This window comes from Triturus cristatus, chromosome 3_1 (assembly GCF_964204655.1).
Source record: "Triturus cristatus chromosome 3_1, aTriCri1.1, whole genome shotgun sequence".
NCBI classification, from domain to species: domain Eukaryota; kingdom Metazoa; phylum Chordata; class Amphibia; order Caudata; family Salamandridae; genus Triturus; species Triturus cristatus.
In genome coordinates, this window is record NC_140583.1 from 129,598,012 (window position 1) to 129,625,379 (window position 27,368).

Here is a 27,368-nt window from a genome sequence, read left to right on the forward strand (position 1 = left end):
AAAATCAAAGTTGAACTTTCAAAATTTTAAAACCTATAAGTAATGGATGTTAAAATATCTGATCTTCTATTTTTCATTATAGATCTTTTTAAAAAAAATATTTAAAATACATCTAACTGCGACAAAGCCCAAATGGTTTTTTTTAAAAACCCTTTGCAAGAAGAAAATTTGATACCTTTCAAATCACTTTAGTTTAATAAAGTTTTTAATGTATATCGTTTTATAAACTTTATTAATCAAAAAGTTACGAAAGACGATGTGGGCCTACTAATGCAACCTGTTATGATGTGAATTACTTTGTTAACAAACAATAAAACTACAAATAAGACATTTACTACATCTATCTACCTCCCTCCTCTCTCCTTACAATAAACATTACCAATAATCTATGTATTTTAATAATTATAAATAGTCTTACCTTGACAGAGTGCTCCCTTGCATCCGACCCGTTGCGCGACAATCCTTGTATTGAAGAAAGTTACGTTTATGCAGCTAGGTCATGCCTTTCTGTAAAAACGTACTCCCATTGACTTCAATGGAAAAGCGTGGAAAAATTATGAAAAACATCTTTTACATTTTTTCAATGTTTCTTAAAATTTCTATGTTTAAAAAATAAATATTATAAATAATAAACTTTTCCCCCCAATATTTTTGTATAAATTATTTTGAATGCATGATATGTATATTAATGTTAATAAAAATCTTTTAATAATATTTCACCTGTCTTGTCTTTTTTCTGTATTTACATTTTTAGTTAATTATTATATACTGTTTACATTATATTAAACTTTTTTTTACCAAATTATTACTTTTTCATGAAATTTTTAAAAAATAACTTTTTATTACTCTACAATATTTCTAAACATACTCAAAATTAAAATAACTCTTTCTATTAAAAAATGAATATTAATTACTATGCCATTTTATAAATTTGTTCCCAATTTGTTTTTAAATTTTTCTATCTTATTCTTTTTTTAGAAAATTACATATAGTTAATCTGAGTCCAAACTATAACTCAATTATTTTACCAATTAATATTTTTTTTATAATAAACTTATTGTTCCCCTTTAACACTACTATTAACACAAATAATTACATTATTTTATATATTTATTCTCTAGTATTAATTTCTAGTATTAATACCTAAGTACTAAAATAAATTACCAACACCTTTATTCAAATTATTTCATGTTTATGTAATTTAAATCTCCCTTCTAATATCACTATTATCACAATCTTATAATACTATTCTTTTTTTAATATAAACTCTAGTATTAATTTTTATTCCTGAGTAATAAAAACATTTCCACAACTTTATTTTTTATTTTTTAAATGTTATACAATACTATTCTCCCTTTTAATATTAATTTGTCACAAACCTTAAATACTGATTTTTTAAAATATTTACTCTAGTATTAATTGTTAATATCAGAGTATTAAAATAAATTACCACAATCCTTTCTTCTTATAATTTAATATTTATATAATATACAGTACCCTTTTAATGTAAATTGTACTAAAAAATGTATGTTTACAATTTTTTAATATAGACTCTTCTGATAATATTAATACCTAAGTATTAAAATAAACTACCACAATCTAACAAATACTTACCATACTATACTTACCAATATGTTGTTATTGCATGCATTTTAATAGCATGCGCTGTAATGCCATGCATTGTAATGGTATTTGCGTTGTAATGGCATGCGATATAATGGTGTCTGCGTTGTAATAGATGCGTTGTAAAAGCATTACGATGTAATGTCTGCGTTGCAATGGATGTCTTCTATGTATTCACCTTACTGCGGTGCTTTCCATACCTTTTATATTTGAAAGGAGCCCCTCACGTTCCGCCGAGGCAGAATGTCCTGTCTGACTATACAGGTAATATGTAGCTCAAATTAGAAGAAAAAAGCTCTCCAGCCATCAACAGCTATTTGAGAAATGTGTTCTCTTCTATAAATCTCTCATCAATAGGTGATGTAACTACAATCAGACCTCGTTGAGACCCATATCACCAGAGTCAGTGGCCTCTGGTTGCTGTTGACTGACAAGCTCCAACAAATTCACATAACACAAAAAAAAGAAAACAACCAAAGGAGGCTGTTGGTGCATCAGACCACCTTTCATATGACCCACCCATCATCTCTGTCCCCGTAGAGGGTTCGCTCCACGGGGAGGGGGGTGTACAGGCAGCCAGCACTAAAACTACCACCAGGAAACCTTGCCCCACAGCTAAGCAGGATGGAGCTCCCCCCCAGCCAGAACCATATGACAGACATTGCATTGCTCTCTTAAAACTTACAGGTAGGTAGCCATCTTATGCTCTCTTGTCCCACCGCTGAGCAGGATGGAACACTCCCCCATCCAAGAGCCATGTATAGCCTATTCCCTTTCTCTGCTCCACTTCACAGGGAGGCAGACATCTTAACAGGGAGGGGTGTTTGTGGGTGGGAAGGCAGCACTACAACTCCCACTAGGCCCCCTTGCCCCACAGCTCAGCAGGATGGAGCACTCCCCCGCCAGTACCATGTGACAAACATTGCATTTCTATCTTCAAACTCACAGGTAGATAGACATCTTATGCTTTCCTGTCCCACCCCTGAGCAGGATGGAACACTCCCCCATCCAAGAGCCATGTATAGCCTATTCCCTTTCTCTGCTCCACTTTACAGGGAGGCAGCAATTCTAACATGAAGGGGTGTTTATGGGTGGGAAAGCAGCATTGCAACTCCCACCAGGCCCCCTTGTCCCACAGCTCAGTAGGCTGGAACATTCCCCACACCCACAACCATGTGACAGACATTGAATTGCTCTCTTCAAACTTACAGGTAGGTAGCTATCTTAACAGGGAGGGGTTTTTGTGGGTGGGGAAGCAGCAATCCAACTCCTACCAGACCCCCTTGTCCCACAGCTGAGCAGGATGGAACATTCCCCACACCCAGAACCATTTGACAGACATTGCATTGCTCTCCCGACCCTATGTCTTCCGCCCTATTATGATGCGGTGGCGATCGCCTCTAAACCCAGGCTTTGGGGTTAAGTGTTCCACCCTATTGTGATGCGGTGGTGATCGCCTCTGAACCCAGGGTCTGGGGTTATGTGTTCCGCCCTATTATGATGCATTGTGTTTGCCTCTAAACCCAGGGTCTGGGGTTTTGTGTTCGGCCCTATTATGATGTGGTGGTGATCGCCTCCAAACCCAGGGTCTGGGGAAATGTGTTCTGCCCTATTATGATGCGGTGCCGTTCACCTCTAAACCCTGGGTCTGGGGTTATGTGTTCTGCCCTATTATGGTGCTGTGGCGTTCGCCGCTAAACCTAGGCTCTGGGGTTATGTGTTCCGCCCTATTATGATGCGGTGGTGATCGCCTTCAAACCCAGGGTCTAGGGTTATGTGTTCCGCCCTATTATGATGCGGCAGTGATCGCCTTCAAACCCAGGGTCTAGGGTCAAGTGTTCCACCGTTTTATGATGCGGTGGCGATCGCCTCTAAACCCAGGGTCTGGGGTTATGTGTTCCACCCTATTATGATGCGGTGGCGTTCACCTCCAAATCCAGGGTGTAGGGTCAAGTGTTCCGCCCAATTATGCTGCGGTGGCGATCGCCTTTAAACCCATGTAGAGTAGTTGTGTTCAGCAGAATCTAAACAATATTGGTAGACGCGTGTTTCGGTGGCATATAAGAAGTAGTACCACCCAGACCCTGGGTTGGAAGGTGATCGCCGCCACATCATATTAGGGTGGAACACATAACACCAGTCCCTGGGTTTGAAGGCGATCGCCGCCGCATCATAATAGGGTGGAACACATAACCCCAGACCCAGGGTTTGGAGGCGAAAAATGTCTTCAATGAAGCGGCTTCCTTTTTCGAAAATATCAGCATTGGAGGCGTTTCATTAACAACATTTTCTTTGTTTGGAAGGGTGACACTGACACATTGCATGAGTACATTTTGTGGCTCAATGCCAGCGACAGCAATCTAAAGTTCACTGCCAAATCTTCCTCGGTAGAGGTGGAATTTTTGGATATCCTTATTTCTGTATCTAATAACACATCATAAGTGAGTCTATTTAACAAGCCTACCGCCAAGGTCACCTTATTACAATACCATAGCTTCCACCCCACCTGCTAGATAGATTCAGTCCTATTTAGTGAATTTCTGAGGGTGAGGCGTAATTGTACAAACGTGGACGACATTCATAAACATGGAGATGCACTAAAGGCACGCTTGCTGGCCTGTGGTTACCCGCATAGGCTAGTAAGACATGCATTTAAAAGGGCTAAGTATTATAACCACGATGCCCTATTACAAGGCAAGCATCGTACACCTCAAGACCAAGTCACATGTGTAATTAACCATTTCCATCTAAATTATAAAATCAAGAATATCATTCACAAGAATTGGAAGATCTTGAATACAAATGAGAATGAATCACAACTCCAACCACCTTTGGTGGTTTACAGGAGAAATCGCCACTTGCGTGATATATTGGTGCATACAAGACCTCAGTCACCAAGCATCAGACCACCATCTCTGGACTACCTGGAATTTTAGGCAACTATAAATGTGGGTCGTGCCATGCTTGTGATACGGCCTTAGTCATGGATTCCTTGACCTATAAAGGTCACAACATAAAGCTAAGAGACCTTACTAATTGCAGAAGCCATAAAGTCATATATATACAATTGTGTCCATGTGATTTGGCGTACATTGGAGAGAGGGGGAGAGAGTTCCATACAAGATTTAGTGAGCATAAATCTACTATTCCTACATGCAAGATCACGGCTGCTATAGTTCAACATATCGTAGATCAGCAATACTCTGAAAAGGATCTTAGGTGGTGTATTTTGGAGAAAGTGAAATGCCAGGCAGGATTACCAATAGAAACCACTCGAAAAAGAAGGGAAATGTTTTGGATTTTCACCCTGGATAGTGTAAAAGAGGGACTCAATTAAGACATTGTTTGGAATGTCACTAGAACCCAGTAATTAAGTCCCCCTCTGTATCTCACCAATCGAGATTACATTTCATCTCACTCCCAATATCTTTTTTCACCGTAGTGCCCACCAATTGTGGAATCATATATATTTGGGCCCCTCTCCATGTCATGTATTAGTCACTGTGGTTGATGTTGTTACGTTAAATATGACTCTCTGGTACTTCCCTATTGTATTTTGCTTGGGACCACACACGGGCTTGATGATTGTGCCTGGTGTTGATGGTCGTTTTATATTACTTTCCTGACTAGATTTTCTGTCCGCAATAAACTATCATTGGCAGTATTACTCTTTTGTCACATGCCACACGCTATAGCCACCTTAGCGGGCGTACTCTATTTTTTTTTAATATGGTTTATTTAGTTTATGTAAGGATGATACCTCGTGTTAGGCATCTCTTATGCTGGTATTTTCTATTGTATTGCGGAATTACCTCTGCCAATAGGTTTAGAAGGGTTGGCCTTTTATGAATATATTTACTGTTACACTTTCATGTTTATGTATTTTTTTGCCATCCGCCCGGGCGGGAAGATAGATGGTTCATGCTATCTTCATTTTCCCTTTGCAGTATCCAGAATAAAGACTTTGGTTGGCCACCCGTGTAACTCCTGACAAGCGGGCACTTTGCCTTGACGCTTATATATCAAGTATCATCTAACCTTTACTAGGAAGCCTCCTTTTGTGCACATCCATATTCCATTTAAAGATTTGTTCCAATTGCTGCCTGGGGACGTGATAAAAACAGACAATTCCAATATGGCACCTGAGTTTTGCTCTCTTTGTCCTACCTTAGATTGTATTACACACCATGTGACTTTGATCTTGCCGTGCGTCATTTTACGGCGCGTTGTCTTTATAAGCATCCGTATAATGTGCCTTTCTATCGACCCGGCTTGGTGTTACGATGGCCCACGTTTAACCCCACACCAGACTGTTCAGGAATACGACTTCGCCTATGAGAGCCTATGTTAGTATAAGCCTGGCACCCTTCTGATATTGGATGTATTGTTTGGTTGACCCTACTCGGTTCCCACCCTAGAGTCCTCATAGTGAAGGGAATCTTTTAATACTCTGCTTGAAGTTAGGTTTTAAACTAGCAGCTCACGGCTACCAGTACGAGCGATTATTTCCGCAAACTTAGCTGTCTCTTCTACGCGTTCTTGCTTGTGCTTTAGACACATTTGAATTTAGTCTACCCATATTGTGCCTGCTGATTGGAGTATACTTTATACCTGGTCAGATATGCTATGTTCATGCAGGCTTTCGTGATGTCTCTTTTAATTCGGGTAGATTGTTTTTTTTTGTCTAGTCAATTTTGAGTTGAATTATGTTAAGTTATTCTCGTTTTAGAGTTTATACAGCATTTACTTTCTGGAGCGAATACTCAACCGCAGCACTCATTGGGAGCCGCCAAGTGTAGTACAATCGGTTGAAATTAACATATTTGAACAAACGTTTGGCCCTTTGCGATCAGGTACATAGCTGTATGGGCCCCTGTATCTATTTAGTCAGGATCTTATCCCATTCCCTCAGAGGCATTAATGGGGTTCTCACTTACTTACAGATTATTAGTTTCTGCTGAGATTTATCTCACGTATGGGATTGTATGACATAATTTCGAAAGACAAAAATTCGACCTACAAAAATATCGCAACAAAAATATCGTGGTCAAGAATATCGACATCCTATCTACAACATGGTAAGTACAAAAATATCGATAATTTAATATCGATGTCAAAAATATCGTAATTCAAAAATATCGTTTTTTTTTTAGTTTAAAAATATATGTAAAATAAACCAAATAATACTTATAAATCAAAGAAACATAATTAAATATATTGTATAATATGTAAAATGTATAATAAATATATATAATTAAATGAAACTTTAATGAAACATATATATATAATATATAATATATACACTTACTTAATAATTACTTTTAATAATAATTTCTGTAACATATAAATTATTAAATATTTATTTAAATTACCAATACATCTATACACATAAAACAATAACATTAATAAATATTAAATAATTACATATAGCAAATAATAATCAATAATTTTAATTTGAATAATTTTTATTATTAATTATATATTACAATAGCTAAAATATTACAAAACATATTTAATATCAGACACAATAAAACTACTAGTCCAACTTCAACAAAAACAACAGTAAGGAAAATGTTGGATAGCGTAGGGGTAAAAATAACTATTCCAACTCCTGAGAGTGCAACAGTAGGGAAAACATTGGATAGCGTAGGGGTAAAAATTACTATTCCAACTCCAAAGAGTGCAACAGTAGGGAAAGCGTTGGATAGCGTAGGGGTAAAAATTACTATTCCAACTCCAGAGAGTGCAATAGTAGGGAAAGTGTTGGATAGCGTAATGGTAAAAATTACTATTCCCACTCCAGAGAGTGCAATAGTAGGGAAAGTGTTGGATAGCGTAAGGGTAAAAATTACTATTCCCACTCCAGACAGAGCAACAGTAGGGAAAACGTTGGATAGCGTAGGGGTACAAATAACTATTCCAACTCCAAAGAGTGCAACAGTAGGGAAAACGTTGGATAGCTTAGGGGTAAAAATTACTATTCCAACTCCAGAGACTGCAATAGTTGGGAAAGTGTTGGATAGCGTAAGGGTAAAATTTACTATTCCCACTCCAGAGAGTGCAATAGTAGGGAAAGTGTTGGATAGCGTAAGGGTAAAATTTACTATTCCCACTCCAGAGAGTGCAACAGTATAGAAAACGTTGGATAGCGTAGTGGTAAAAATAACTATTCCAACTCCAAAGAGTGCAACAGTAGGGAAAACGTTGGATAGCGTAGGGGTAAAAATTACTATTCCAACTCCAGAGAGTGCAATAGTAGGGAAAGTGTTGGATAGCGTAAGGGTAAAATTTACTATTCCCACTCCAGAGAATGCAATAGTAGGGAAAGTGTTGGATAGCGTAAGGGTAAAAATTACTATTCCAACTCCAGAGAGTGCAATAGTAGGGAAAGTGTTGGATAGCGTAAGGGTAAAATTCACTATTCCCACTCCAGACAGTGCAACAGTAGAGAAAAGGTTGGATAGCGTAGGGGTAAAAATTACTATTCCAACTCCAAAGAGTGCAACAGTAGGGAAAGCGCTGGATAGCGTAGGGGTAAAAACTTACTATTCCAACTCCAGAGAGTGCAACAGTAGGGAAAGCGCTGGATAGCGTAGGGGTAAAAATTACTATTCCCACTCCAGATAGTAAAACAGTTGGGAAAGCACTAGATAGCATAGTGATTCTATGAACATTATAACCAATTCAATAATTTGTTTTAAAAAAATTGCATGTTAACAATGTTTTAAAAAAATAATTATTATTAAATACCAATTATGTAAAATAAATATTTAAATAAATAAATTTAAATTACATCCCACACTATTCCCCCTTTAACACACAACACACTACACATACAAAATACACAATAGATTTAAATATCAATTTATCTCTTATTTACAATTAATAATACATTCTTTATAATTAATATAGTTATTAATTCACTAATTAATACATATTAACTACGAAATTACAAATATTCACCTATTAATTATTAATTAACAATACATTAATTAGCAATAACAACAAATAAAATACAATAATCAATTATTTATATTTACTATATTTAACTAACTAATAACAATTAATTAATAATAATTACAAATAAATAAAATATATCATTATTTATTTTATTTTAATTACATCCAACCCTATTCCCCTATAAACCCACAACCCACTACACATAAAAATTCACATAATTAATTTTAATTATCAATTAATCACTTAATAAAATTAAATCACCAATTAATTACTAATTAACAATTAATTAATTAACTATAACAATAAATAAATATTATTAATAAACTAATTATAATTTATATAATTAACCAAATAATAAATTATTTTTACAATTAATAATTAATTAAAAATTATTTAATCTATTAATCAAATTAATTACCAATTATTAATTGATTACCAATTAATTAATCATAAATACCAATTAAACAATACATATTAATTCATTAATTATAATGACATTACTTCCCACCCTATTCCCCTATAAACCCACAACCCACTACACATAAAAATTCACATAATTAATTTAATTATCAATTAATCACTTAATAAACTTAAATCACCAATTAATTACTAATTAACAATTAATTAATTAACAATAACAATAAATAAATATTAATAATAAAGTAATTATAATGTATATAATTAACCAATTAATAAAATAATTTTACAATTAATAATTAATTAACAATTAATTAATCAATTAATTACCAATTATTAATTAATTACCAATTAATTAATCATAAATACCAATTAAACAATACATATTAATTCATTAATTATAATTAAATTACTTCCCACCCTATTCCCCTATAAACCCACAACCCGCTCTGATACTAAAACGCTAAATTAAATGTAAAATAATTATAAATCTCTAAACATTTATTTTTAAATGTATTAAAATACATTACAATAATCTTTAACATACAAATAAAATACATATTAAATGACATTACACTAAATAAATATCGATATTATTGACATCGAAATTTTTACTTACGATATTACTTACATCGATATTAAGTACTTCGATATTATTAACTTCGATATTACTTACCTTGGGATCGATATTCTGTCCATCGATATTGTTGACTTCGATATTCTGTACCTACGATATTAAAAACACGATATTATTGTAGGTCGAAATTTAAAACTCGATATTTTGGCTAAACACCACATATAATACCTAGCCTATTGGACACAAAACAAGAGGGCTTTTAGGTAAGGCATAATCAACTTTTCCTAAAGACATTATCACAATATTTGAAACTGGCTTCGATCAATTACGATATTTCTCTTAATCATGTATCTCTTTCTGACAGAACATATATCGCCAGTAAGAGACACTGTCACATATTATGAACATAAAACGTGAGGGTTTTAGGTAAGATATAATCCCTCCCCCTATTGACTCAAGTTGAGCCATTGAATCAAGCCCACATTACTTATGATATTTTTCATACTATTTGTCTTTCCCTACAGAGGTGCCGATTAGGATCCTGGAAAAAATTTCCCCAACCGAATTGAATCTGGACTTTTTTCCTTACAAATGGTAAAAGCGCCGTACAAACTGCCAATTACGATTCGTATGGGAAAAAGTCCCTACAAATCGCATTGGGAAAATTCCACCACACGTCCTCGGGTCGGGAAAAGTCTCCGACACGTCCCCGGACATTTTTACGTACAAATGGGAAAACTGAAGTCCCAATGCGCAATTACGATCCGTCCCATCCGTCCGATTGTACAACTGTATGGAAAAAAGACCGTCCGGAGCGAACTCCCATAGCAACCATGGAGATGTCCAAACAAGTGCCTGGTACGCGCCGTACTCCCCCCCGTCCCCCGTATGTTCGCGCCGTACCCCCAGCCCCCCCCGTGGATGGGCGCGCCGTACCCCCAGCCCCCCGTATGTACGGAGCGTACCCCCACCCCCATATGTACGGAGCGTACCCCCCAGCCCCCCGTATGTACGGAGCGTACCCCCACCCCCACCCCCATATGTACGGTGCGGACCCCCAGCGCGTAGCGCTGGGGGTCCACACCGTACATACGGGGGTGGGGGTACGCTCCGTACATACGGGGGGCTGGGGGGTACGGGGGTACGCTCCGTACATACGGGGGGGTACGGGGGTACGCTCCGTACATACGGGGGGCTGGGGGGTTTGCTCCGTACATACGGGGGGCTGGGGGGTACGGGGGTACGCTCCATACATATGGGGGGCTGGGGGGTACGCTCCGTACATACGGGGGGTACGGGGGTACGCTCCGTACATATGGGGGGCTGGGGGGTACGCTCCATACATACGGGGGGCTGGGGGGTACGCTCCGTACATATGGGGGTGGGGGTACGCTCCGTACATATGGGGGTGGGAGTACGCTCCGTACATACGGGGGGCGGGGGGGGTACGGCGCGTACCGGGCCCCCTAATCAGCTCGCATCGCTGCGTACTTAGCTTTTCCGGCACTTTTTAGGTGCCGTAAAAATTTTCCCATCCGGACTGCAGTCGGTGCGAATCGTAATTGCTGGTACGTAAAAACATGCCTAACTCCGTCCGGACGTCACGTCCGCGGTGTCCCAGATCACATTTGTATGTATTTTTCTGTCGGTTGGTCTTTTTTCCGAATCGTACGGGAATGGTGTTTCCGAACGAATCGTAATTGCATGTTTGTAAAGTTTTACAACCCGGTACGAGTCGGACGGAGAAAAAGCTCCGACCCACGGTTTGTACCGGGTTTTTCCAGGATCGTAATCGGCCCCAGAATATGCGTTATCAGTAAAAGTTACCATTACACGTTATGATAACAATTAGTGGCCATCGCCTTCTGACATAATACCTGCATCAATTCTACTTGTAAGTACTTTTTGGTACAGACCACATACCAACTAGCGGCAGCTATTTACAGACTCAGGCAACTTTCTGCAGGGGCTCTAGCCTTTTATTCTCTTCCTCTTTTTCACAGCGTGGGGTTCTTCTCTGGTTCTTCCCTGGCTATATACCATGCAGTAATATCACTGGTGCACTTATTCATTTTTGTATATTAGCTGCATGTTGTCTTTATATGTTGTCTCCCCCACAGTAAGTATGGGATGAATTTCTTTTTTTTTTTTAATTGTTGTGTATAATACACTGAGATAGGCATCCTTGGTTTTGGCTCTTTTCACAATTATGACTCTAATCATATGAATAACATTAAGGTCCAATTGATTGAAGTATTGTAGCGTATGGGCTCTGAATATCTTTTGTTTATACCTTTTAGGTATCCCCTGGGTGTTTGTGTTTTTTTGGTATCTGGCAAGGTCCTGAGGAAGGTGGCGGCACTACTTCTTATATGCCACCGAAACGCGCGTCGACCAATATTATTCAGATTCTGCTGAACACATCTACTCTACATGATCGTGGAGACTGTGCAATCTTTTTGTCTCCCTCTTTTCTAGATATATGTGTTTGTGAATGTTGTACGAGTCTGTAGTAGGTTGGATGGATTTGTTGTAGCACGTATGAACATTTTTTTGTATGGATTTCTCACTCAGAGGTCATTTGCTTAATGATGAATTGTATTGAACTATCCATTCTTTGTAATACTTTGGTTTTTTTAGATGTATATTTCTGAAAAAACAGGTATTCTAAAAAACTGATAAAAAGTAGAGACATTTTTGATATATTCTCCTCAATGATAAAAAAAGAAGCTTCATAAATAATGACAAAATTAATTTTATTCTGTGCTATTTTGTGTATGTCATGATATCATTGTGTAGCCCATGCAGTATTTATTTCTTCATTAATCAAAGAAATATAGGTCAAGAAGGAGTTCTTTATATTATGTTGTTTTCTTTCCCCTCTTCTCCCTGACCTCGAAGCATCTCCCTCAAAGGCGGGTCCCCCTTTCTTGCATTAGAGGACAACACCGACCTGCAGAGCCAGCCCCCCTCCCCCCCCGGAACATGGACTCTCAGATGCAGACTCCCTACGTTTCTCGGATGAGGAGCAGGACCCTGGCCCATCAGGACTGCCAGGACGCACCACGTCCCAAGCCCCCACTGCCCCCACCACCACCTTAGCAACAACTACCGCGCTGACCCCTGCGGCAACGACCTGTGTGGCCCAACCACCACCACCACCAGTGTTGCCTGCAACACTCTCCCTGCCTAATTGGTTACCAACACCACCACACAATTAGAGGATAGCAGGGAGAGTCTGCAGGTGCGTCGAGTGGCAATGCCACAGGTCCGGGACAGCAGGGCAGGTGGGAGGGTAAATGGGGGACATATTCGAGAGGACACTGGGACCGAAGCCAACATCTCCAGAGTCCTTGGGGCATACGAGCAAACCCAGGGACACATGGGCCAGGTTTTGGAAGAAGTTCGTGAGCTCTGCCTGCTGCTGAGGTCCATGGACATGCGTCTGGGCCAAATTGTGGACCTCATGGGCCAGCTCGTAGGTGTGCTGAGGGACAGTCATGCAGCCCAAAGGACAGCTCAACCCCCCTACAGTGGCCCGCAGGATGATATCCCACCACCTCAGCTGAGGCCACAGAGAGGGGTGAGCTGAACAGGATGACTCCTCAAACACTGCTGAGCTCGCAGCAGTGCCCCCCCGGTAAAACGTAAAAGAGGCCATCCGAGAAACACCAGGGGAGGATCACGTGGCAAAGCACCATCCAAACGCCAGTCGCAGAGCCAGCCATGATGGCACCTCTGTTCCCCTTGACATTGACTTTGTTGGCTATCCTTACCCACACTGCCATGTTGATGGCAGGTTTCTGTTGGACTGGTTCACTACATCAATGTGATGACTACTCTATTTCCTCATTTACTATCACTGAGGACTCATTAATTCACTTAGCACCATTTTTCAAAACATTACTTGTCTGTCACAAATGCTCATTGTAAATAAACAGTCTTTACACATCTATGTCTTTGTGTCAGCTCCATGTTTATCACAGTATGTTCAATGTTGACTCAGATTCCAATGTACCAGAAGCTCTGATTGTGACGAGGCATTGAGAGGCTGAAGGGACCTAGAAAGACACAAGAAAACAACATTTACTAGTCAGGTGATGGCATCACAGCCAGTACACAACACTAGTTATCGAGGTACACAAACCAGCACACATTACAATGAGAAACAATATCAACATAGACATAATGTGGCTGGTCATAACTACCCTGTGCCACAAACATCAGCCATCAGCACAGGGCCAACAACAGGCAGCAGTCAAAAAGCTCCTCTAGGCCTTGTCACTACCATCAAAGAAAGCAGACAATGTCACTGTTGTACAATGTCACTCACACTCAAGGGTAGTATTTGTTGACGAGCTGTTGACGCTGGTCTACACCTTCCTCCTCTCCCCTATCGTTGTCACTGGACATGTGTGGGTTTGCAGGAGGGGCATCTGCTGCTCATCATCATCGAGGAGCAGGGAGACCTCTTTGCGTAAGGCCAAGTTGTGGAGCATGCAGCATGCAACTACGATCTGACACAACTTTTGGGGAGAGTAGAGCAGTGCACCTCCGCTCTTGTCCAGACACCGGAATCTAGACTTCAGGAGACCAAAAGTACGCTCCACCACACAATGTGCCCTCCCATGTGCATCATTGTAGCGGACTTAACTCGGGGTCCTGGGATTCCTCATTGGGCTCAGCAACCAAGGCCGGTTGGGATATGCAGAGACACCTAGGTGTAAGATACACAGGCCAATTTTGTAATATAACAGTAGCTGAGGACAACAAGTCACACATACAGCACACTACTTGACTCTGCGTACTCACCAACAATCCACACAAGCACCAGACGCAGATTTGCCATCAGCTGTGGTACGATGCTGCTACACAGTATGTAGGAGTCATGTGCTGATCATGGAAATCTGGCACAGACATGGAAGATAATCATATCTGCTTGGCATACCACTTGCACATTAATGGAATGGAAAAGCTTCCTGTTCCTGTATATGTGCTCACGTGCCTGTGGTGGAACCAGGCCAACATGTGTGCAGTCAATGACGCCAACAACATTAGGGATGTGGGCAAGCTCATAAAAATCACCCTTCACAGCTGCCAATTCATATCTCCTGGGAAAATGGAAGTAGCGGTCCTTGTATGTCATCATTGCGGACAGGACATCACGTAGCACCATGCTCAACATTGGTTGAGACTTCCCAACTGCGCTGCACACCGTGTACTGGAAAGAACCAGTTGCATAGAAATGTAGGGTCACCATCACCTTACATGTTTTTAGTGTGAAAGGGGCATGCAGAGAGTGTTGCAGTGGGCGTTCCACCACATCACCCATTGAGTTAGATGCTACCTTCTATTCACAAGGGCAGCGTAAATAGGAGGTAGCGCCAAACTTAAGACCAGGAAAAATTTGGTCTTAAGGTGGTGAAACGAGGAGAAATGCTTTATTTCTCCTCGTTTTTTCTTTTTCCATGTCTGCTGCAAAATGCGATGGTTTGTTTATGTACAGGAAGATGTACTTTCCTGTACATAAACAAACTTTTTTTTTAATGGCGTTTTGTAACTTACTTGTGTGCTGCATGAAGCAGCACAAATGTAAGTTACAAACTGGCATTTAAGGTTTGTTTATGTGCAGGAAGGGGCACCTTCCTGTACATAAACAAACCTCCCTGCTTGCAGACACTCTTGCACTCTGCAGCAAGGGTGCCTGTGTTGGCGTTAAGTTGTGAAACTTAGTGCTATCGCATGGGAAAACGCAATGCTGCACCATATCCTTAAAAATAGGGTGCAGCCTCGTGTTTCCGAAGTGACGGAGAGAGGCGTTAAGCCAAGAAGGCTAATGTCTCTCTCCGCTACTTCCTTGAGAATATGGCCCTGAGAGTGTTCAAGGATTTTTGGGAATGGTAGTTTTGTTGTTGGGTGGCGTGACATTGTGTATTCTCTACAAGCGTAAAACCTATTGCTAGGTTGTGAACATCCTCACCCTTTGCATGCTTGAAATAAACTTCCAGCCCAGTTTGAGATGGTGAGCTGGTGAGTTGGTGAGATGGTGTCTCTGTATGTGTTGTCTGTGTATAATGTTTGTGTGTGGAATGTGAAATGTAGTGTGTGATGGGGTATTCTCTGTGTGTTTGACTGGTGGCATGGACCACAGAGGAGTTGAATAGAGGGACTGGACAAGGCGGGGAGAGGGGTGGTCTTGGATAGAAGAGAGCTGATATGTTGGTGACTTCATGTAACTGTGTTTTACAATAAATTTCATTGTTCATCTTATTCCGTAGTATTACAGAAGTGATGAACTGTACCTAAGTGACAGACTTGGACCCCACTGCTGCTCTTTCCCGTATCTATGTTGCATGTTTCAACGGGGAGAGCAGAGCTTAATTTGTATGAAAGAAATAAATGCAAGGGTACTAGTCAGGAGTCCACTGCAGCTTGCTCCACCCATTGCCCTAAAGCTATAAGAATGGCTTGGATGGCAGGTATTAGTAATTATTTATGTATATTATATAAATTAAATAACTGTTGTTTTGCTCATCTCTAAATTAGACAGGCAGTGCTACCATGTGGCAGACTGTCATAAGTGCTGGTGTTAAAAATTGAGTCCCTTGCCGAGCAATGGAAACCACCGGCTCAACTTTAGCACTGGGGAAGATGAATCTGCTAATTAAAGCTCCCTGAGCAGCACAACAAGCTCTCAAATATCAAACCTTTGCTGTAGTTTCACCCACACTTTCAAGGCACTACTTAACACTGGCCCAGCATACCTTAGCAATTGCATCTGCTTTCACAAACCTTCCAGACACCTGTGCTCGTCCGAACTCCTACCTGCACAAATCCAATAGATACGGAAAACCAGATCTGGCAGTCAAGCCTTCTCCTACATCGTATCTAAAGCATGGAACGATCTGCTGCTACACATAAGAGCCTCGTCCTTACTGCTTGAAGTTTTCAAGAAGCTGAAGACCTGGCTTTTTAAGCAGTCCCACTAGGCCCCAGTAGTGCCGAGGCTCACCCCGGCTTCACACCAGGATACCCTCCAAGGTGATGGTGCACTCTACAAATCTGCATAACATATTGTAATGTGCTTGAGAAGTATGGTTGAAAGAGATGTGTGCGCTGATCAAGCGATGCAAATACATTTGACCCTTTTGGCACAAGAAGCTTCCATGGGCACCTCAACATATCGTTGTTTCCACAGCAACCAGCCACCAAGCAAGTCTTGGTGACGTGCACACATTGAAACACCTAATTTAAATACACAGTATTGTTAGTGTATCATGGAGATACACACACCATTCTTTATTTATATAAGACTTCCATGTGGTGTGCACACCGCTTGACACTTGTGCCCAGTAGCATGCCATCCGGTGACACGTACACCAAGGATTCCTATTGAATTATTAATTAAAGTGTAGATATTTATAGAGCGACGAGCACACCTGAAAACGGAAGTTATTTTTATGTGTGTCTCCAATGACCCTGCTGGCCATAATCTACATATTCATTGATTCTGCTGGCTATATTCTCCACATTAATCATTGCATTCACCGTGACAATTTATCTTTAGACTTTACAATACATTATTGCCAATATTTTTCCACTTCTACCATTTCTTCAAACTCCTAGTGAATTTCTCATGGATTGGGATATATGGTACCCAAGTATTTTTAACATACACTGAGGTAATGGACGGAGGCGAAATTTACATGATGGTCAAAACGCTAAAGATGTCATAATGGCAAATCAATAGTTTAAAGAGAAAAACAATATAAAGCAGTCACATGTGTGCAACTGTGTTTTTGAGTGAGGGTTGGCCTGAAGAGGGGAGCATCTCTGGAAAATTTAAAAAAATCAGGTAGAACTTGCATATGAAGAATTCTTAGATGAGATGACAAATTAGCATAATATGAAAATGTTCATGTTAGCTCATAATAGGCATTCAGGTATGTTTATGACAAAATTTTAGCCCTACTACTGGTGGCCTAAAATAGGTACGGTAAAAGACTCTTGGGTGAAACAAAGTGAGTTTCGGCAGGCTAGTGACAAAAATAACTAATGCATGCATTCCAGAACCAGTGCCTACCCAACTGCCAGGTGGTCCTTGGAGGACAATGCTTACTGATACAATCTAGCCGTTCAGTGTTGCCTATTAGTTTAGCTTTTTGTATTTTAGAAATAAATTATTTTACGAAAATGCCTTTTGGAGAAAGTCACTTCTGAGGAGATTATTTCATTTCAAGATGCATTCTGTAGACAATATTACCAGATACAATAGTGTATAACAATGTTACTCAATTTATGGGGAAAGTGTTTCAGGAATTTTTTAACAAATGTGGAAGTAAGCATAATAGAGCAGAGATGAGTCAGCCTGAGTAAAATGGGCAAGTAGAAAGGTTTAACAGAACCATTAGCAAGTCTGTTCAACTTGCTTTAAACAAAGAGTTGGAATGGAGAAAAGTGCCTCTAAGTTATGCTACTAATGTACAGAATCACTGCTAACAGGGTCCTGGAAGCCGAGGATGATAAGGTTTGGAGGTTCCGTCGTGCTTCGTTTTTGGTGCCATGTAGTGCAGCGACAAATTATGGCAGCAATCTCATTATATAAGAGCTCTGATATAGCCTCTCTGATTATGCCAGGACTCATACCATAGTAGTGTGAAATCCCCTTATGTTACCACTTTTCCACAGATCTACATACTGGGGCTGAAGGTGGTGGTAAGCAATAATTCCAGGGCTAAAATGCCCTTTTGAGTCTGTGCAAACCTACTAACTTGCATGTTTTAAGGGTTTACAACAACACTTCTCTGATCTTTTCCCATCCTTAGAAATGTTGGACATTTACTCCTGACAATGGCAGACTTAATCCTTCTTCCAGAGTTGGGGAAAAAGTGGTTGGAGGGAAAGTAAACTTGCAAACACCTAGATGTTTACATAAGCAAATCTACACATGCATATTTAGTCATGCTACAATGCAGTTCACAAATATTTTCTAGGAGTACTATTTCTTGTCCTCTTTATGTAAATTCTTGGAAATTCACAAAAGCCGTATATCTGCACTTAATGAAAGGACATATACCATGGGTGCACTATTGAGACTTTCGTTAATTATTGGGCCCGCAATTTGGTCTGGTGTTGACCATGACCTTTTGCGTTTATTAAAATTCTGGTTTTCTCTCTCTCTCTCTCTGTATTGGCTGGCTTCACTGTGAGTGACAGCATTCTGCTCCTTCAGAAGGAACATATTGGCACACAAAGTATTTTTATACTGGAATCAATCAATCAATCAATCAGAGTACTTGTAATGCGTGCTACATACCCGTGAGGGTCTCAAGGCGCTGAGGGGGAGGGGGGGGTGCCGCTACTGCTCGAAGAGCCAGGTCTTGAGGAGTCTTCTGAAGGCGAGTAGGTCTTGGGTCTGCTGCAGGTGGGTAGGGTGGGTGTTCCAGGTTTTGACGGCGAGGTAGGAGGAGGATCTGCCGCCGGAGGTTGTTCATTGGATGTGGGGTACAGCGGCGAGGGCGTGGCTGGCGGAGCAGAGCTGGCGGGTGGGGGTGTAGAAGCTGAGTCTGGTGTTCAGGTAGGCTGGTCCGGTGCTTTGTGTGCGTGGGTGAGGAGCTTGAAGGTGATCCTCTTGTTGACGGGGAGCCAGTGTAGGTCTTTCAGGTGGGGCGTGATGTGGCTGCGGCGGGGGACATTGATGATTAGTCGGGCTGAGGCGTTTAGTATGCGTTGTAGTCGTCGTAAGTGTTTGGCTGGGATTCCTGCGTAGAGTGCGTTGCCATAGTCCAGTCTGCTGTTGACAAGGGCCTGTGTCACTGTTCTTCTTGTTTCGGTCGGGATCCACTTGTAGATCCTGCGGAGCAGGCGGAGGGTGTTGTAGCACGAGGGGGAAACGGCGTTGATCTGCTTGGACATGGAGAGGGAGGAGTCGAGGATGAATCCTAGGTTGCGTGCATGATCGGTGGGTGTTGGTGCTGTTCCCATTGTGGTCGGCCACCAAGAGTCGTCCTAGGCTGAGGGGGTGGGTCTGAGGATGAGGACCTCCATCTTGTCTGAGTTCAGCTTAAGGCGGCTGCTCCTCAACCAGTCGACGAAAGCCTTCATTCCCTCGTGGAGGTTGGTTTTGGTGGTGTGTGGGTCCTTGGTGAGGGAGAGGATGAGCTGGGTGTCGTCAGCGTAGGAGATGATGTGGAGGTCGTGATGGCGGGTCACTTGTGCGAGGGGGGCCATGTAGACGTTAAACAGTGTCGGGCTGAGGGATGAGCCCTGGGGGACGCCGCAGATGATGTCGGTGGCTTTGGATCGGAAGGGTGGGAGGCGAACGCTCTGGGTTCTGCCGGAGAGGAAGGATGTCATCCAGTCAAGGGCCTTCTCTTGGATTCCGGCTTCTAGGAGGCGTGTCTTTAGAGTGTGATGGCAGACCATGTCGAAGGCGACTGACAGGTCTAGGAGGATGAGGGCTGATGTTTAGTCTAGTTGGCGCCTGATGTCGTCTGTGGCGGTGATGAGGGCTGTCTCGGTGCTGTGGTTTCGTCTGAATCCGGATTGGGACGGGTCCAGGACGTTGCTGTCTTCCAGGTGGTGGGTCAATTGCATGTTGACGATTTTCTCGATGACCTTCAACGGGAACGGGAGCAGGGAGATGGGCCGGAAGTTCTTGAGGTCTTTGGGGTCCGCCTTGGGCTTCTTGAGGAGGGCATTGATTTCGGCGTGTTTCCAGCTTTCTGGGAATGTCGCTGTTTCGAAGGAGATGTGGATGACCTTCCATAGTTGGGGTGCGATGGCTGAGTCTGCTTTGTTGAAGATGTGGTGTGGGCACGGGTCTGACGGAGATCCTGAGTGTCTCGTCGTCATTGACGCTGGACCAGGAGGTCAGGCGGTTGGTGCTGGTGGTGTTCGCAGGGGAGGTGGAGTCTGGTGTGGTTGGGGCGTTCGTGGTGTTGAAGCTGTCGTGGATGTCAGCGATCTTGCGGTGGAAGAAGATGGCGAGTGAGTCGCACAGTTCTTGTGAAGGCGGGATGTCGTTGGTGTTGGCGCTGGGGTTGTAGAGTTCCGGCATGTGTGTTTGGAGGTCTGGAGCTTGTCGGTGAACCAGGTGGCTCTCTTGCTGGCGTGGCTGTTGGAGGGTTTCTTGAACGGGGCGAGGGTGTTGGTGCAGTCGTCGATCCACTGTCTGAGATTGCGGGCTGCGGTGTCTGGGTTGGTGGGGTCGGTGGGTGGGTTCTGGGTGAGGGTGGCGATCAGCTGGTCTTCGGTGACTTTGCTCCAGCAGCGGCGAGCCAGCTGTTGGGTGCGGTGGTGCGCGGTTGGTTTCTTGAAGGTGAAATGGATGCAGCGGTGGTCGGTCCAGTGGATTTCGGTGGTGTGGTCGAAGGCGATGTGGGTGCCTGTGGAGAAGACGGGGTCCAGGGTGTGGCCGGCGGCATGGGTGGGTGCGGTGGCGAGTTGACTGAGGCCGAGGTTGGCGAGGTTGTCGATCAGGGTGGCGGAGTTGGCGTCGTTGTTGTTCTCGAGGTGGAAGTTCAGGTCCCCGAGGAGGATATAGTCTGTGGAGGCGAGTGAGTGGGAGCTGGCTAGGTCGGCGATGGAGTCGCTGAACTAAGCCCTGGATCCGGGGGGTCTGTAGATGAGTGTTCTTCTGAGGGTGGTGTTGGGGTCGGTGTGGATCCGGAAGTGCAAGTGTTCGGCGGTGTTGAAGGTGTCTTTCCTGACCCATAATGTGGTACTCCAAACTGGCAGCCAAAGGATTTGTGCTGCAGGGGGTTGGGCCGACTTGTCCCAAGGGCAAAATACACATGAAAACTTGTGGCCCTTGACCCCAAACAATTAGTCCAGGGCGTCAGGCTATATATGAATTCCACATCCCTGAAGTTGGAGTTAGTAATGTATTTCTTGACTAACCAAGAGATAGAAATGAATTTATTGATTTACCAGATTCATCATGTGGTGGAGTTGTGATGGCACCACAGATGTTCCTGGTCATAGCCATGAAGAGATGATAGACACTGATTGGAGCTGTAGGAGTCCTGTGCGAAAGGAATTTTCATTAAGTGACATTATTGACTGCAGACCCCGTGATAGGAAGAGAAATACTCGAATTAGATTCTGTGATCAGTCTATTTAGTTATATTGTGGATCTTGCATTGTTCTTAAGTAAATGTTTATCGTGTTTTTTTATCAAAGGAAGGATGGTATGTGGCAGTGTTGGAGTAATGTGGCTCAAGATGGTGAGTCTGTTGCATGTCTGTTTGTTTGTGTGTGGAACGTGGAAAGTAAAGCATGATTGGGTGTTTGGTGTATGTTTGACTGTGAAATGGAACATGGATCAGTTGAACGGAGGGGCTGGATGGAGTAGAAAAACAAGAGAGCTGTGTTGGCACTTTCCTGTCCCTGTAACTGTGTTAGTTAATGAATGTATTTATTCGGAATAAATGATGTTACAACGCAAGCCATTACAACGCATGCTTTTACATCATGGATTTTACAACACAGCTACCATTACATTGCATGTTTTTACAACGCATACCATTACAACGCAAAATAATCTAAATGCACTAAAAGATCCATTACATAGCAAATATTTACAATGCATATTTGTAGAAGGTATACAATTACAACATATTTTGTTTAAAAAGTACAATAAACCCCTCGGACGGGATGCAGGGAAAATAGGGGTTTTCGGTGGGGTAGTGTATTAAGACACGGCTATTTAACATTAATACACTGAGTATTAAAATTAATACTCGCATACTTTTTTTATTTAAAGTTTACTTTTCTAACCACTTGGACAGGATGCAGGGAAAATAGGGATTTTCGGTGGGGAGTGTCTTAATACATGGGTATTTAAAACTAATACGTCAGTATTACAATTAATGCCCGTGCAGTTTTAAAAATACTTGAACATGAAAAATTTAAAAAAATATCATAATCCGTTAAATGAATGTAAATGTAATTTTTACAATCAACATATAATTATCAGGCAAAATACATTATGATAGTACTTAATACATTACAATATAATTTAAAAATGAACAATTAAATAAAATAGACATCATTTTAAATTTACACCAACATATTTTTAAAAATGAGTTCACCTCAAAAAACTATAATATGCAAAACAAAATTAAACGCCAATGAAATACACTAATCTCAAATATAATTGATCATCCACCATTTTAACCTAAACTAAAACAAAAGTCCTACAACACTTTCTATAAATTCACCTTAACCCACAGGTCACCAAAATGGCAGAAAATTCATATTTAAACAAATAACGAACACTTATAAATTGATAAAAATAATTATAGATTTTCACAGCATTTAAAAGACGATTAAAAATATGCCCAAATTATATTTTCAATTAAATTATCGTACACCCTAAAAAAAGTATAAAAGCAGCTGTCCACCATTTTGAAAACAGTGGTAAACTGACTTTCAGATACACCACACGCATTTTATCTGCCAGGAAAAACTTGACTACAAATAGTGCCATCTACAGTTCCAAGTAACTGTACCCAGTATGAATATATTATATTTATATACTAATTCTTAACATTTTATTAATCAACATATACCATTTTAAATATTTTACAACTATTTTAGAAAGAAAAGAAAATGTGATAAAATCACACCTCACGACACAGTCATTGAAAATGTAATCAATGTGAGTAACCCACACTTTTTCTTTTTAAATATCTTTTAAATTAAACCGTACAAATATTCAAAATTATAAAAATGTACAAATGTAAAGGTCATTCTCCAAACTATTTTTTTAACAAACTACTTAAACAAATAAAAATCCAGAATGCTAGAGTGTGCCTAATTACTATTCATAAACAAACATTTGTTAACCTAAAAAAAAGTCGAATAATTGCGAGGTTAAAGATAATATTACTACTCAAACAAATGCTTGGCTCAACTAAAATGCAGGATGATATTATTTGTCAAATTACTACTCCTGCTCCATGATGTGCTATCCTGAGGGAAAATGCTGGATAATGTCTGGGCAAAATTACTAATACAACTCCTACATGTGTTTTTATCTATGTAAAAATACAGTATAGTAGTGGAGGGCAAATTACTAATCTCATACGGAAATGTGCATGCAAAAAAAAATATACTAGATAGTGGTGGGGACCAATTTACTATTCTAACTCCAACAAGTGCATGCCTCTAGGAAAATGCGGATAGTGGTGGGGCCAAAATTACTATTCCTACTTCAACAGGTACTTGCCACAGGGAAAATTCTTGATATTGTTTAGGGTAAAATTACGATTCCTACTCCAAGTTATGCTTGCCTCAGAAAAATTGATGGATAGTGTTGGGGGCTAAAATACTATTCCTATTCCGACATGTGCTTGGCTCAGGGAAAGTGTTGGATGGAGGTGGGAGCATAATTACTATTCCTGCTCCAACAGGTGCTTGCCTCAGGGAAAGTGTAGGATGGTGGTCGGGGCAAAATTACTATTCCCACTCAAACAGATGCTTGCCTCAGGGAAAGTGTAGGATAGTGTTGGGGGCACAATTACTATTCCCTCTCCAACATGTGCTTGCCTCAGGGAAAGTGTTGGATAGTGTTGGGACCTAAATAACACCAACTGAAACGTAGAAAAAATTAAATTATGCTAAATATGAATCTATAAAAACACAGCAATTACATTCAAAGTCGAATACAGTTTGCAAAATAGAATTTGAATGCATTTAGAGTTTTTAATCTATTTTCTTTTTTTTAAGTTTGCAGAATTAACATCCATAAACATATATTCTCTTTGATAACACAAGCAACAAACCAAGAAACAAACAAATGTAAATATAGCACGAAATAAAAATGTCACTAAAATGAATAGCCAGTAGAAAAATATATCCTATTTCATTCAAACAGAAAGCTCTTCTCAATCAAACGTCTATGCAACTGAAAACCTACATTTTTAAGGTAAATATATATCTCAGTCTTCTAAATAAAAATGTTAATAAATCAGCACAATAACAATTAAAATCAGAAAAGAAAATAACCTTGGAAAAAAAGCCAGACTTACAACTGTTCATCCGTAACCAAAAACTATTCCGTTCCATTGCAGGTGAAATAATTCCAAATATCATAAATTCAAAAACAAATTCTTTTTTTCCTATCTTTCAGACCAAAATAAAAAGAAAAATCATCTACAAAGCCAAAAGCATCAAGAAACAGCTACAAAAAGAATAAACATTATAACAACTTAACCATATTTCTCTCCTTAGAAATCTTTTTTAAATATCATAACAGCAATAAAAAGCATTATTTTTTCTCTTTCAGACCCAAAACAAAAACTTACATGATCCTCCAAACCAAAATCATCAAGAAACAACTTTTACAAAGGTAAGATTATAGAAATATTAAATAATAAAACAACGTAACCATTACTATCTCTAAAAAAAGCTTTTTTTTACAAACATAACAGAAAAAGTAGAAATGCAACATAAACAATTAAATCTATCTTCAAACAGTTTAAACAGTATAGGAAAATGCATAAATTGTACTGTAAATGTTTTCTTCAAAACAGGTAAACACAATAAATTAAAGATAAACTAACCCTTTTATTTTTTCTGTTTCAATCCATAACAGAAAATGACATCTAATCAAGATGCGAAATATGTGACCTCCAGCCGGGACAACCGCCTACTGAAGCATAGTGGGTATGTTTATTGTAAGGAGAGACAAACTGAGCCCAGGTGTCATTGAAGGTGTGTGCAATACTACTCATCCCATTGCACAGGCAGAGCGGTTACTCTTGGTGACTCTGTTTTAAGAACCACAGAACATAACCACTCTGCCTCTACAGTGGAGATTGAAGTAAGAGAAACAACTAATGAAATAAAAGCTATTGCATCCACTGTAGTGTAGTTCCTATATCCCTGATAGGCTCTGCACATTGGAATAACATACACTATAGATTTGACATAGGACTACGGTCAGTATGTCTCTATCGACTATATTAAGCTTAATTACTTGTCTGTGCCAGCTAACTCAGAGGTCACTAGAAACTTCTCGAAATTACAAGAAGGGATTAGTCTCTGACAACCGCATAAACATGACAACTTTGTTCCCCTTTAGAGTTGGAACAGTCTCAGAATCGTGTAAACAATAGATACCAGTTTCGCTCAGTCAATCGTGCATGCTTCGTTTCTACAGAGTTGCACAGAAGGGCGTTTTATTGAACAGTCTTATTTCTCATGCAAGAGATATGAATTGCTACAATCGTAAGACAGACTGTGAAGTGCGATATGTATGAGGTTAGCAGTAAGATAAAGTAATTCTGCAATAGCATGGTTTGTAGCTATGACATATATTAATCAAAATACATACATAAATAACATAAGCTAAAATGTGATACTTATCTGATTATTCTAAATTGCTCTACCCCAGTGTACCTAACCTAAGTGCAGTACGAGGTTTGAAGTAGGTGCTATTTCTAAAGTATAGCTTGCTATATTTTAGTTTAGTCAAGAGTTGCCAAAAGTTTCTCTAAGTTCTAGTCAGCTCCATGAATGAGAGAGGTTGGAATATCTTTTCTGGACTCGATAGTCTAACCCCCGCAAGGGAAGTCAGGGAGCACTGGAGCTGGATTCGCTGCGAGGAGGATGACAGTGTCAGGTCAGTGCATCAGGCTGGAACTCGATCTCCTTCCGAACCTGCCGTGGCGAACCGCGTAGTCTAGGTTGGATCGAATCCTCCGGGAATACATTACAAAACCATTGCTATGCATAAAGTGTTGTACATATTAAAGGCCATGTTTCATTCTAAGCATAGGATCACATTGGAATGTTAAATGAATGAACAAAAATATAAACATCAGATGAAATAGCTCGTAAATACAGAAGAAAAAAGGGGCCGAAACCATTTCATATCAGGTTACACAAGTCAATTTGTTATTCATGACAAGATGGCATACTGTCCCTGGAAGTGGTATCAAAGAATTCGATTCTCTATGAATAGTTCCACTATAAGCAGATAACTGTGCCAAAAAATGAAAAAACTAAAATTTTGGGACGGAAGGAGAGAAAAAAAACCCATAATCATAGAAAAAGTTCCAAAGTCAGTATTTACGTTTGAAAAAGAATGAAGGCCAAATTCAGAGTCTCTCCGGAACAGTGTGTACTTGAATCAAAAGTCAGTGTGTGGGGACGGAGAAAACATAACATTTTCTAATCCTGTAGACAACAAGTTGTCTACCGTTGTGGGTGAGAGTTGGAATACCTCGTGTAGAAGATCAACAGCACAGAGATGCGAACTATTGCCTTCAGCATGGGAAGTATCAGCAATGTTCGGATTGGATGTTACCTGCGTGCCTGGTGTTTCCTCTCGTACCTCAGCAGTAGCAAATTGTGACTGTGAGATCTCAATGAATGCCGCCATCAGGATTGATAGCCTCTGGGGACAACACATAGCATGGTACGTTATCGGGTCCAGCAAAGTATCGATATCCGTAGGTATGACTGATGGGAGTGTCAGACGAATGGCCAGCACGCATTCTTCACCGCATAGCAGGCAGCGTAGAACAGGTAAAATGCAATCTTGCCAAATTGGTCTGAATGACAGAAACCAAGTGGTGTTTAATTCTCGTAGACGAGGTAAACCCAGAATTTGAACTATGAGCTCACAACACCTCATCTTCAATAGAGTTCTTTCCACAGTGAGCTGGGTATCGCTGGTGATTTGGCTTGCCATATCGTAGCAGTAGGAGCAAATATAGTATCCCTGCAACGAGTGCTGAAAGAAGCGGCAGTCTGCCAAACACAAAGTGCACGAAGTTTG